The 13,739-nt window shown below is 42.3% G+C and overlaps 1 protein-coding gene across 3 annotated transcripts in view; it reads right to left on the reverse strand.

Moving 5' to 3' along the window:
* ATP8B4 (ATPase phospholipid transporting 8B4 (putative)) overlaps positions 1 to 13,739 on the reverse strand; it is a 226,417-nt gene that overhangs the window by 19,833 nt on the left and 192,845 nt on the right. The window lies entirely within an intron of this gene.

A 13,739-nucleotide genomic window follows, 5' to 3' on the forward strand; every position in this document is an offset into this window, starting at 1 on the left:
GTTCAAATGGAGAGTATTTTCTTGGGGATGGTTTAAAGCAAAGTGGCCATGAGCTAGCTGCTCAATCTACTGGGTATAAACGAGTTAGACAACTAGAATATCCCTTACACGTATATAGACTACTTCCTTGCATGAGCCTCACTCAAAGTCGAAGAGACATGTGAAAGTTGTTACATCCCCATTTTGTTGATAAGTACATAGAGATGTAGAAACAAAATGTAATAAATATTATAGAGCTTATTATACGCAAAGGCAAAAACTAAAACCTAGGTCTCCAGCTCCTAACCAATGTCTGTTCTACCATTTTATCATCCATTCGTCCATTCAGTGTTTGTCAAAAATCAATGATGCGCCAGGTACTAGGTTTTAGGCAATGGTAATTCAGCATGCTGTAATCAGATACAAATTCTTCATAAAATTTGCATTCTGATGGTGGCAAAACACAGGCAATAAATAAGACTATGTGTGTGTGTGTGTGTGTGTGTGTGTGTGTGTAGATAACAAATACTAGGGAGGAAAGGTAGATAAGAAATGTGGGAGGGTTGTAATTTTAGTAAGGTAACTGGAGAAAATCTCACAAAGAAGTGACATTTGGGAAAGATCTAAAGGAAATAAGTGATCACATTATCAAATTATGCAGCTTTCTGGGACAGAAGCATTCCATTCTGCAAGTAGATGCATGAAAAAACCGTGAGGAAAGAAAGCATCTGTTCAGAAGACAGCAAGGCAGCCCCATTGGCTAGAGAAGAATGACCTATAGGAAGAATAATTCAAAGGAATAAGGACTTGGATCCTATGTAGGTAACCATAGCCTATTCCCTAAGCGAAATGAGAAGACACTAGAGAATTCTGAGCAAAGGAACAACCCGATCTGATTTACACTTTAGCAGAATCACTCTGGATTCTTGTGCTGAGAATAGACTGAAGACGGGCTATGGTGGAAGCTGAGAAACCAGTTAGGAGGCTACCACTGTGGCCAGATGGAAGAGGGAGGTGGTTGGGTCAGGTGACCAGCAGGGAGATGTGCTGAATTCTGAATATATTCTGAAGTACACATTCTTCTTAGGGAAGTTCTGAAAGCAATGAGGAATCTTAAATGCAAATGTTCCAGACAGAGAAGCTAAAGGTAGGTTCCATATAGTTATATAAATAAGGCAATCCATTAAATTATGTCCTGTGCATGTAGGTTATATCGAAGAAAAAATATTTTGGTGTCTATTGCTAAATCTGGATTTGGATTACTCTGTCCTCACATCATTGTTTATTCTTGAAATGGGTGTATATTTGTCTAAGGAAAGAGGAAACGAAGGCCAGTTTCCTAAGGACAAATCTCAACCTGGACTGTTCTGTTGAAGTTCCACAGGTGGCTTTATTCAACACTGAATAAACCGGACACTGTGCAATATACTGATTATTGTATTCTGAGCAAGCTTAGCCCTATGGGAAGAAGTAAAGTAAGGACGTTCCTGCTGTCAATCATCCTGGGGGGGTTTCAATCTTAGGACGGGAAAAAAAATGAGAACAAAAAAGGGAAAAAGAAGAGTGGGATAGATGAGAGAAAGAAATAGTTTTACTCGTCCTGTGTCTCAAAATTGAGACCTGGAATCCATGTAGGAAAGATCTGTTCAACATCATTCTGTTTAGGGTAGGTCAAAGCTAAGCAGAAAAGTTGAATTCTACCACCAATAAATAGCCAAGCTAGGATTTAGACAAGGCAGCGTCATTAGGGAAGATACTTTCAAGAGGAGTAGGCTTATGGGGCGCCTGGGTGGCACAGCGGTTAAGCGTCTGCCTTCAGCTCAGGGCATCATCCCGGCATTATGGGATCGAGCCCCACATCAGGCTCTTCCGCTATGAGCCTGCTTCTTCCTCTCCCACTCCCCCTGCTTGTGTTCCCTCTCTCGCTGGCTGTCTCTCTGTCGAACAAATAAATAAAATCTTTAAAAAAAAAAAAAAAAAGAGGAGTAGGCTTATGACTCAGAATAACCACTTCTAATAACCAGTTTTAAAGTTCTCTAATTGATAATTCCCCTTTATAATTCTTTGAGTCCTATTAAACTTTATTCCTTGAGTCCATCTGAACTCTGCTGTAAGGGTTTGAAAAGGCATCCTACATCCAGTGATATGCTAAGTATTCAACAACTGGCTGGGGGGGGGCAGCACCAATGTGTAGCATTTGCCAATTTCCATGGTGTAAATATTCCTCCTGTGCCTGTTTATGTAGTGATATCACTAAATACAGAGTTGAGAAGAGATGTGCCATAGTACACCATTATATAGTATTTCCACCATATATAGCCAATAGATATAAAAAACCCCAAGTGCATAAATAGTAAAACATGGTAAAAGAATTCGGAAGTGATGTGTTTTGAGTATTTATAAACTTAGTTTCTAATATAATTTATTTAAATTGTAAGTTGATATAATTCAATTTTTAAATAATGGTTGTTTTAAACTCTAGCTCACACAATTTCTCAAAATTAAACAATCAGTTCTTATGAACCAATACGGGCCAGCTCTAACATACCACAGCTTATGTCCATGCTCGGTGCAAAGTACTACAAAACAGCCACAGCCACCTGAAGGAACACAGACTTAATGCGGCAAGAGAGAACCCGCAGAACCGCAGAGCAGTATCCCGGAGTGCCAGCAGCCATGAGAAGAGACTGAAAGAGCCTGTCGGTGTTCCTTGGGAGCCCCCAGGGTATTTAGCAGAGGCATCGGAAACAAGCCTGGATTTATAGTATTCACATAAGATGGGGGCATGTGTGTACAAGTGACTCATACCAACTGCTCACTGAAGATAATGAAAAAAGTTGAGAAAATACAAAGCACAGGGGCGCCTGGGTGGCTCAGTCCTTAAGCGCCTGCCTTCGGCTCAGGGCGTGATCCCAGGGTCCTGGGATTGAGCTCCGCATCGGGCTCCTCCACTGGGAGCCTGCTTCTTCCTCTCCCACTCCCCCTGCCTATGTTCCCTCTCTCGCTGGCTGTCTCTCTGTCAAATAAATAAATAAAATCTTTAAAAAAAAAAAAAGAAAAAGAAAAAGAAAATACAAAGCACAGCATATTTTCATCTAAGCAATCAGTGAACTAACAATACAGTGGGAAATTGCCTGTTAAGATCAGGGAGAGAATTAGAACTTAAGAACTACTTCAAGGCCTAGGATAATGTAATCTTTCTCCACAGACTGTTTACTTCCTTCTACCAGCTGCTGAGGATGGGATGAAGGCCTGACATTTTGGGGACCAGCCAGCTGTCCCTTTTGCCAGGAGGCTTCCCTTGGGTCTCAGCCCAGAGTGGAATGTTCCATCAGGATCTCTACCCTTGATGGGCATAGAAACTTGTCCCTCTAGCCCTAGGAAACAACAAAAAGCAGATGAGCATAGGCTTCTCAATTGCCTCCTGTAGACCATCAACAGTCCCAAGGCCTGTGGCTCAGAGCAGTACAAACTTCTAAGCTCCCAGCCCAGAGTAGGAATGATAACAGGGTCCCAGACGCTAACTCCTGTCTACCCTGAGTCCACCAGAACTGCAGCTCGGGCGACGCCTGGGTAGCTCAGTCGTTAAGCATCTGCCTTCAGGGTCCTGGGATCAAGCCCCGCATCAGGCTCCCTGCTCAGCAGGAAGCCTGCTTCTCCTACTCCCACTCCCCCTGCTCATGTTCCCTCTCTAGCTGTGTCTCTCTGTCCAATAAATAAGTTAAATCTTAAAAAAAAAAAAAAAAAGGAAGTGCAGCTTGGACTCTCTTTTCTTTGGACAAGCACTGGTTCCATATCTCGATATATATTCAGAATATCTGGCTTCGTGCACCAGGAGACATAAGGAAATGCTCCGGTTGTAATAGTCCCAAACCAGAAACAACCAAAACATCCATCAGGAGTGGAACGGAGAAAGACACGGTAGTATATTGATCTAAGAGAATACTATAGAATGACGAAAAGCAAGGAACTACAAAAGCACAAGTGAATTAAAAAAAAAAAAAGTATTAGGTTGAGAAAAAGAAGCCAAAGAAGTCGGATTCCATATTAATAAAATTTTAAAATGCATCAGTCTGCTCTGTGCTGTTTAGGGATTCATGCGCATACGGAAAAATTATACAACAAAACCACAAACTGATTATAAAATGTCAGGGTAATGGTTACCTCTAGACGATTGAAAAAAAAAAAAAAAGCATGACTGAGAAAAAGAAGAGAAGAGCTTTGGGGGTTTGGCAATGTTCTGTTTCCTGCAGATTATGGCTGCATGGGTGCTCATTTTCCAACAATATGTTAAGTTGACATTTATGTATTATGTACTCCATAGATTCATTATATTTTACAATAAAAAAAGGGAAATATGTGGCCTTCTGTTTTAGTCATTGCCTCGTGCGACTTCGGACACTGGGAAGATTTTTAAAATCCTGATACCCATATTACATCCCAGGCCAGTTAAGTCGGTATCTTTCGGGGTTGGGATGATTCAGGCCTTGGTAGTTTAAAAAAATTTTTCCAAGTAATTCCACTGTGAAGCCAAGATTGACAATTTCACTTGCCCCTATCCCAAAAAAAAAAAAAAGCTGACACAAATCTTCAACCGTTTGATGATGGCATCTGACTCTCATTCCTCCAATATATCAAGTCATGTCCCAATTACAGTATGGAAAATTTTCTAGGGGAGAAACAAACTGAATTCTTGTAGCCCCAACCAGAATAGCATCGGGTGATGCTATCAAATCACATCCTCCTCCGCCATTCAGCTTCCACTGACTGAGAAGAGATGATTTCAGGTATTAGGAAGAAAGAAAGAATCTGGGAAATTACGGCACGGAGTAGCTGACAGCCTGGCACAAAGTGCCGTCATCACCACAGACAGGTGAGCGTTAAAACCTGGGGGGTTTCGGCAGTAGCATCCGCCAGGGGGTACTCGGGTTTGGAACCTCATTTCACAACTGGAACGAGAGAGGACAGGAAGGGAAAAGTCTGTGAAAGTAAAGTTTAAATGAATTTGTGCAATTTCTTGGAAGAGTTCTTACCGCCACTCGGAATCACAATAACAAAAGGAAAACTAGCGGATCCTTACAGAGCACTTGCTATGTACCAGGCACTATTTGAAGGGCTTAACACATACTGACTCCATAAATCCTCACAACAACCCCATGGGGTTGGTACTATTAGAAACCCTCAATAAAACGATGGGGAAACTGAGGCCCATCCAACCTGCTAGACTGCCCAATGTCATACCTGTAACACAAAGATTTTTGAAGTGTGGCCTAGGAAACTTCCAGGGGATCCGCACATCAAGACTATTTTCACCACGATACGAAGCAGTTACCTATATTCCCTTTTTACTCTGGTTCTCCCATGAGGGTCTATGACTTGTGATATCATAACCAACTGGATAGAGAAGCAGATATGAGAACATGGCTGCCTCCTACTGTGCCAAGGAGTAAGAGATGTCATTCTTGGGGGCGCATGGGTGGCTCTGTCGGCTAAGCAACTGCAGCTCACGTCGTGATTTCTGGGTCCTGGGATCGAGCCCCGCATCAGGCTCTCTGCTTAGCAGGGAGTCTGCTTCTCTCTCTCTCCCTCTGCTCCTCCCCACTGCTCTCTCTCACTCTCTCTCTCTCAAATAAATAAATAAAATCTTTTTTTTTTTAAATACCACTCTTCTCACTTAGTTTTTGTTTTGGAAAATAGAATCTTTTTTTCTTATTAAAATATGCCATTAAGGTAAATAAGTCAGGGGTTTATTATTTTTTAATGAATAAAGGAAATGTTTAAATGTTTTCTCCATTTTAATTTCTAATATGATAAATGTTGATAGATAGGGTCCTAAGATCACAAAGTTTGAGAAGCGCTGGCTGAGCGTGTCAGGACCAAGTTCCAGCCCTGGTACCCTGACCTCAGCATTCTCAATACTGACCCCTGCATGAAACCGCCTCTCTCCGTCAGTGGTATCGTTTGGCAAGTTTCCTTAAAGGCTGTTTTCTCACATCACTTTATATAGTTGAGAGTATGCAAGAAATACAATTTGTATGCTGGTTTTTGTCATTTAAAATGACACCATTAACATGGACCCAGGCCCAAAGTCTCCAATGGCTTCCCATTTTACCTGGGATGAAATCCACACTTCACCACAGCCTGTAGCCTTTCCTGATCCCACACCTACCCCTCTTCAGCTTCCCTCCCTCCCTCCCTCCCTAGGCTTCACTGACTGCCTTTCTCTAGGACCAGGCTCATTCCTACCTCAGGAGATTTGCACTTGCTATGCCCTCTACCTGGAATACTTTAACCTCAGAGTATTCATATGAAAGTTTCCTCTGAACACTCAGCTCACAGCTCCAATGTTACCTTCTCAACAAGACTTTTTTATGCTACCCCATTCTTTCTTAATAACAATTCTGCAATTATCTTACCAGTTTACTTCTTTATTATCTGCCGTTATCCCAAGAGGATATAATCTCCATGAAGCAGAGACTTAACGTCTGTAACTCCAGGGCCTAGACCAGTGTCAGCCAAAGGTAGGTTCTCTATAAATATTTGTTGAATGACTTGCTTTACAACTCTTTGTAAATGTTATATGTTTAACTTGCTACTAGATGTTGCTTTGAGGAAATGCCACAGCTCCTCAAACTCAGTATGTCCAGCCCTGAACTTGTTCTCACACCCCTTTAACCAGGCCCTCTTCCTATGTTCCCTATATCAGTTTCTGACACTGCGACCTTCATCCCAGAACCCAAGCCAGAAATCTATTTCTCCCTCTCTCCAACACCCCACATCAAATTAATCCCCAAATCCCACTGCAATAACCATGCCAGATAGCTTCTGTTTCTGCCCAGGCCTCCTTTACCTCTGTGACTTTCCTCCTGATGTCCTCCTTGCCAGGATGCCCATCTTCTTACTCCTTATTTGCTTCATTATGATTGATCCTTGGAGGGTCAGCCCAGGGACAGAGCTTCCAGGAAGCCTTTCTGAGCCCTGGCCATTCCTACCCTCGAGGCCTGGGCTCTAGGCCACTCCTTGGTGGTCCCATGACAGTCACACCTCACTGCTACATAATTATCAACTTGCAATTATTTATATGCTGGTTTCTAGCCCCATCCTACTAGGCTTCAAGCTCCTTGGGAGCAGATTATAGGATTTATTCAACTTTTGGGGCCCAAGAACCTACCTCAGTGCCTGGCATGTGGCAAGCATTCAACACAAGGATGCTGGTGTCTTAAGCATAAAGGCACTGGAGTCGGAAGACAGAGCTATGCAAGATACCCAATCTCTCTGAGGCTTAGGTTCCTAGGTTATAAAGTGGGCATTTGAGGGAGGCCTTTAATGTTCAATGAAATGAATAAATGCCAGCATAGCAGCATCTGACAAACAGTGCTCAATTAGTTAACACCTTTATTATATAGGGAAGGGAGGGAAGGGAGGAGAGAGGAAGGAAGGGGCAGGAAAGAAGGAGGGAAGGCAAGGGGAAGGAGCATGCGAGGATCCAATCAAGTGGTATGTTTAACGGATAAAGAAAAAGGTATATTTCTCCACTAATGATAATTTTTATGTAAATACAATTCTTTACTGCTACAACTACTTATTTTTATAATAAGCTACTATATTAAATGAAATACATAGAAAGTTAGAGAATAAGAGTTAAAGAAAAGTGAATATCTTGATATACTTAAGCATTTTCCTCATGAAAACTTATTTATATCAATCACTTTTTAGCTCTAGTTTTGCCTCAGGCTCTACCAAAATGTGTCAACCTGAGTCATTCACCTCAAGAAAAAACAAAACTAAAAACACCTTCCTGGGTTATGTGCATCGGTTTCACATAGTTTAGAGGCTTCCACAAAAATTGAAGTCACAAGCAGTATTTCTTCTACAACAGACTTCTTCCTCCCCTTTTAAGAGGTCTCCAACTACTCAAATAGTTATCCTAGTAAATGCTCCGCTTGTCCGTAAGGCCCTTATATACCCTCAGAAAGTTTTTAAGGCCCCCTCTGATGACTAGGACCAGCTGGGAGGGGCACACTAGTCCAGATGATGACCCACATGGAACCTATCCTGGCTTCTCCCCTTCCAGAAATGCTCAAGCCCTCTACCGCCTACCTCCTCCGTCTCCATCTCAAACACACATGCACCCACATGTAGGTTGACCAGATGCCCCAAAGAGATGGGAGGGGAGAGGAAGAGGGGAGAAATGATTTCTCTGGAGCCTCTGGTATAGGAAGCATTCTGGCCTGAGATTAGACCAGTCAAATGGTGGCAGCACTCTGACTTTGGGTGACTCAAAAGGTTTATATAAACAAAAGCCCTGCAAAAAAGTATTTATCTTAGAGCCCTTGTACTCCTACGGGTAGCCATACCCCCCCCCCTTCCAAATTTTCTTTGCCCATCTTCAATATTCTGAATAAGAGAGAAAAACCATGCTCTTGCTAGATACCACTAGTCTGTTTGGAACCGTGTGTCTCTTCACAGATCAAAAAAAGGGGAAGAGAACAGCTCTCCATTTTTCCAACTTTACTGTTTTACTATTTAAGGAACATTACTCTTTGCTCCCTTCTTTGTGGGAGCAATTTATCAACCTTATCAACCATTTTAGATAAAGTAAAAATACTCCAGCTACAAATTACAATCTAAACAGATTAAGGAACACACAATCTATGATTTATAGAATACCACATTTAAATAGACCTTAAGACTCTTAAACAGTTACAAAGGGCTTTCCACTCTGAGACCACTGGCTTAGCTCCTTGTGCAAATGACATGTCTCTTTGGAGACACGTACTCCCCCCCCCCTCTGCTGTGTGTTGTAGTGAAAAACTACATAGTGGTATTTTTCTTTTTGGCCTTAAAAAACTTTTGTCATTTAAAGAAAACACATTGTGGGATAAATATGAGGTGCTCGGTCTTAGCACATCTGTTCCTGATTTGTGTAATTAACAGAAACCCACTAGCAGGAGCCAGGAGGAATGGCCCCGGCCTGAGCACCTACCCCTCCCCAGGTTTTCCATAGAGCACATCTGAAGGCAAGGGGGGGAGAGGAACTGCCACGCCAGGTTGAGAAGGATTCACAGGTAACCACATCCATGAAGTCATCAAAGCCTGGAGATTAGTCGCACTCTTTCACGTCACTTTCCAAATTTTTCATTGTGAGTTTTCTTATGTTGTTTGACAGAACTAAAGCTTTTCTGGACTTGACAAGATAATTGTTTCCATATCACAGCAGAATTTAAAAAAAAATACATAGCCCTGTATCTCACTGACAATGATAAATTGTCATCAGATAATATCATTCCATAAGTACATAGTGCCAGTAGTTGCATAGTTTCAAGTGTGAATTTCCTAAATAGCGCTTCAACCTATTGTGGGTTGTTTTTTGTTTTTGTTTTTTTCTTGGTTCTGTCCCTGGTGGAGGACAGTTCATATTTATTAAAAATCCTGAAGGTATAGGGTGCTTTTAAAGTAAGCTACTCATATAAATAGTGCATACAAGCCCACAGTGGAATCCATGAAAATCATGCAGGCTTTATAACAGACTGGGATAAGGCATGTCCTTAAAAAGAGTCTTCTCTGACCTTTATCCAAACCCCTCTGGTCCAGAAATCTTGTTGGAAATCTCACCAGGACAGATTATATTTAAATTCTCTCTCAGTGGCAGTTTGGTAAGAGTGTTTGTTGGCAAAAAAAAAAAAAAAAAAAAAAGGCTTTAAGTTCCAGATGATTCCAGGAGGCACTCTGCCCTTTCTCAGGGCCTAATCTGTAGGAGCTCCCCCCACACCCACCCAAAACATTAGCTGTCTCTCAGTAAGAGCTGATTTTCTCCTCATAGTCATATTGTACTGAGTATTGCTGGATGTTTCTCCTTTAGATACCAGATAAAGCAAACACTTGCCTGATTAGGGGCTGGGTGAAACACTTGCTTTTTTGTTTTGTTTTTTGTTTTTTGTTTTTAATAAGATATAGCCATTCTCTCTTCTGAGTCTGTGACAACTGCAGTGGCCAATTATCAAGCAGAGTGGAGGGAGCACTGAAGAGAGAGTCAGAAAACATGGGCTCCAGTCCCAGCCTTGCACACCACTGATCCTCAGACCTTGCAGGACTCAGGCTCCTCCTCTGTAAAAGGAGGGACTGGACTCAATATCTCTGACATTCCCTAACAGAGCAAAGATTCTAGATCTCAACAAAACATACACTTTTTGTTCTGTGTCCCAGCTATTTCTCCAAAGAAAGTCCACCCAGCAAAGCAAGCACAAGGGGTATGGTCCCTCCCAAGCAGATTCTTTCCCCGTGTGTCCCAAAGCAGCCACAACAGAGGCAGGGCCCTGAAGTTAACCAGGAGAAGGTCCACAAATCAAGTACAACCCAGCCTGGATTACATCATCATTCATCTGAGATGCCCTGAGGCTACCACCATCTGACAGGCAGTGAATGGTTCCATCCCCCAGCCCCTTGGAGCCTCGCATGCCACAGCTGGATTGGCTTGCCCGTCTGCCCCAGCCCACCTACCAGGATGGGGCATTGGCGGAATCTCCTGGAGCTATCATCAGGGAGTAAGAGGTGCTTAAAACTCACCAGGCCCCCAGAGACAGGACAAGGTAGTAAAGAAAAAGCACATATCACCTCATTAAGAAATTAAACTGGTGTCTTTAAAAGTCAACACTGTGTCTAAGAAAGCACAATCTGTTTACATTTGATCAGATGTTTTCAGCTACAGAGTGGATTACTTCAAAGCAATCTGTTGAGAGGTGCAGGAAAGAAGTACCAATGTGCTACGAATCATGCTGGAATGAGACAGGGTTGGTGCCAAGACACGGCTCATCCATGACAAATTTAATTCAAAAAAACTCTTGGTAGAAGAATCCTTATTTTCTACCAAAGGTACCTACTTAACATCAGTTTCACATTTATGAAAATAAAACTGTTTCCAGACTGTAAGTTCCCTGAAGGCAGGAACTGCATCCCTCTGGTTTATTCGCGTGACTTTGGAGAGCACTTGGTGCTAAACTGGCCCTCAGTTTATTCTTGTTACACGAAGGAGAATTCAAAGACTCTAGGTTGTGTGTCAGGGGATGTGTGTGCGAGTCTCAGTCCTGTCAGGATGGGGCAGACGAGTGACTGGAGATCGGGCCTCTAAACACACGCTTGCCATTCCTGAGTCCAGGCTCTAGAGTTTCTACTGCTACCAGCTCCATTTCACCGTGGAGCTTTCAGTGCACTGAAGCAACTTCGGGGAAGGAGGGCAGGGGTAGAAAGACCTCAGATGGCCTGCTTTCATTAAGAAACTGGAAGTAGGGGCGCCTGGGTGGCACAGCGGTTAAGCGTCTGCCTTTGGCTCAGGGCGTGATCCCGGCGTTGTGGGATCGAGCCCCACATCAGGCTCCTCCGCTGTGAGCCTGCTTCTTCCTCTCCCACTCCCCTTGCTTGTGTTCCCTCTCTCGCTGGCTGTCTCTATCTCTGTCAAATAAATAAATAAAATCTTTAAAAAAGAGAGAGAGACTGGAAGTAAGTGGTTATCTAATGGGCTTTAAGAGCTATGAAAACCTTGTCACCAACAGATGGCTTTGAAGGCCAAAGGCAGCTAAACAATTTCGGGGGGGGTGGTGGTGGAAGAAAAAGCATCACCGCAAAAATGTCCCCTATTCAAAAACTCTCATAATCTGTAGACCAGTGTCTCTCCCAAATATCCTATTTTCTTTTCAGTTGTAGCATATTGTCTTTGGAAAAACAGGGCTAAGAAAAAAAGCCAAAGGATTTGTCAGTTACACTTGTTACTAATCAGGACCTTCTAACGAAAGATGGAGTGGAAAAGAAACAACAATCCCTACTATTCCCAGTTCCACATCCATGTTGCCCTCACAGCCAGTCCCCAGACTGCTAGCACACCAGCGCGCACACACGTGGGTGGGGCTGGGAAACACCAAAGTCTTCATCGTCAGAGTGTTACGCCATGTTCTGTAAGACATGTCTTGCTGTACACAATACTGTTACGTAAGACCTCGCCAATGCCAACGTCATGCAGTTTTTATGAAGGGCTTCTAAGTGAGTTGGTTTTAAATGGAATTGTAGAAATTGAAATGAGATTTCAAATTCAGCTAATCTTTAGGTCAGTTGAAAAGGAGGGCACGTATTGCATGGTGCACTGGGTGTTATACGCAACTAATGAATCATCGAACTTTACATGAAAAACCAGGGATGTACTGTATGGTGACTAACATAAAAAAAAAAAAAAAGAGTTCAGGTAGGAGGGGAGGGTTTTCCTCCTGCTCCTCTGCTGTTTCACACATTTGCACAAACCAGCTCCTAAATCGCTGCAGGGTAGCAGGAGTTCACACCTTCAGACCTCCACTCAATTTTGAAAATATCCACAGGCTCACTTGGGACTTATCAAGCCCCTGAAGTCATCCCAGATCCTCATATATTTCTTCCTTTCCCATGTTCTCATGTTAACTCCCATTATAGTCTTCTGTTGGACTTATTTATCCTTTTTACTTCCTAGATGAGAAAATGAGCTCCAGGTGGGTAGGACACTTGACCTAGTTATTTTTTTTTTCTCTTCCCAAGATAGTAAACAAGTATTCATTCCTACTAGCAATTTGACAATGTTGTGTGACTCACAGTGATGGCCAAGGAAGAATTAATCAATTTAAAATATCAACAACTTAAACGTTCATACAATCAGAAGAGTCAATAATTTATACTAAATCGATATTTCAGAATGCCATTAAGAAAAATAACATTTTTTAAAGAATGTAAAACCAGAGGTCTTCCTCAAAATGTGGTAAGTTTTTTTTTTTTGGAAACAAGGAAGCTACAGAGTATGGTTTCCAATATATAAAAGGTGATACATATTCACATATAATTATTTTTATAATCAGGAAAAAACCGAGGATACTAGAAAAGACTACACAAGTTTAGATGTAAACTCTCCACTGCAGCATATGAAAGAAGGCTATTTTGTCCCCTGGACTAGAGTTAATTTAAAAAACAGAAGTTTCTGAAAGGGAGAAACATATAAATAGCTTATTCCTATGGGGATAGTATTTTTAGCATCATTTTGTCCTTCATACATCTTCCTGCCTCCAAAACACTGGAACCAGGATAAGTAGCAGGGTGATGTCAGGTTTTGCAACTGTTGCTGTAGAGACATCGATTCCAGGATTTCCCAAAGCGGATCCTGCATGGCATCTGTTCTAAGGACATTATGCATGTTGCTTGGAAAAGTGGGGTTCCATGCCAAATGAGCTTGGGTAATAATACCAAATCTCATTGACTCTAACACACTATTTATTGTGACATCAGTATTGATGCCAAGATTAGACCACATGGGGAATCTAACATTCTTATAAAACTAAGGCGGCAAAGGGCTGAATCCTTAGTGTAAAAGTAAGGAATCTTTATACTCAGAGGGATGGCCTATGTGAACCGTGGCACTAGCTCAAAGGAAGAGGAATGGTATTCACCAGAGTTTGCAATTCAAATTCAAAAAAATCCTGCAACAGAGAAAGAGGTCTCAGGTAGGCAGTATCCCCAGAAACCTGGCAGAAGCCACATAAAGGCTCTCTGAAAAAAATAAATAAATAACTTCTGGAGTGATGTCATCAAGATGGCAATGCAGGTCATCCCCAGATTCAGTGTGCCTTACAAGGATACCAACAAGCAACGACCTACAGACTGGACACCATTGTGAAAATCCCAGAACCAGGACTGGAAGCTAAATATGAGACTGAGAAGACCACATTCGAAGGGCGAGAGGAAGAGCTCCACTC

The sequence above is a fragment of the Ursus arctos genome, unplaced genomic scaffold (assembly GCF_023065955.2).
Source record: "Ursus arctos isolate Adak ecotype North America unplaced genomic scaffold, UrsArc2.0 scaffold_36, whole genome shotgun sequence".
NCBI lineage: Eukaryota > Metazoa > Chordata > Mammalia > Carnivora > Ursidae > Ursus > Ursus arctos.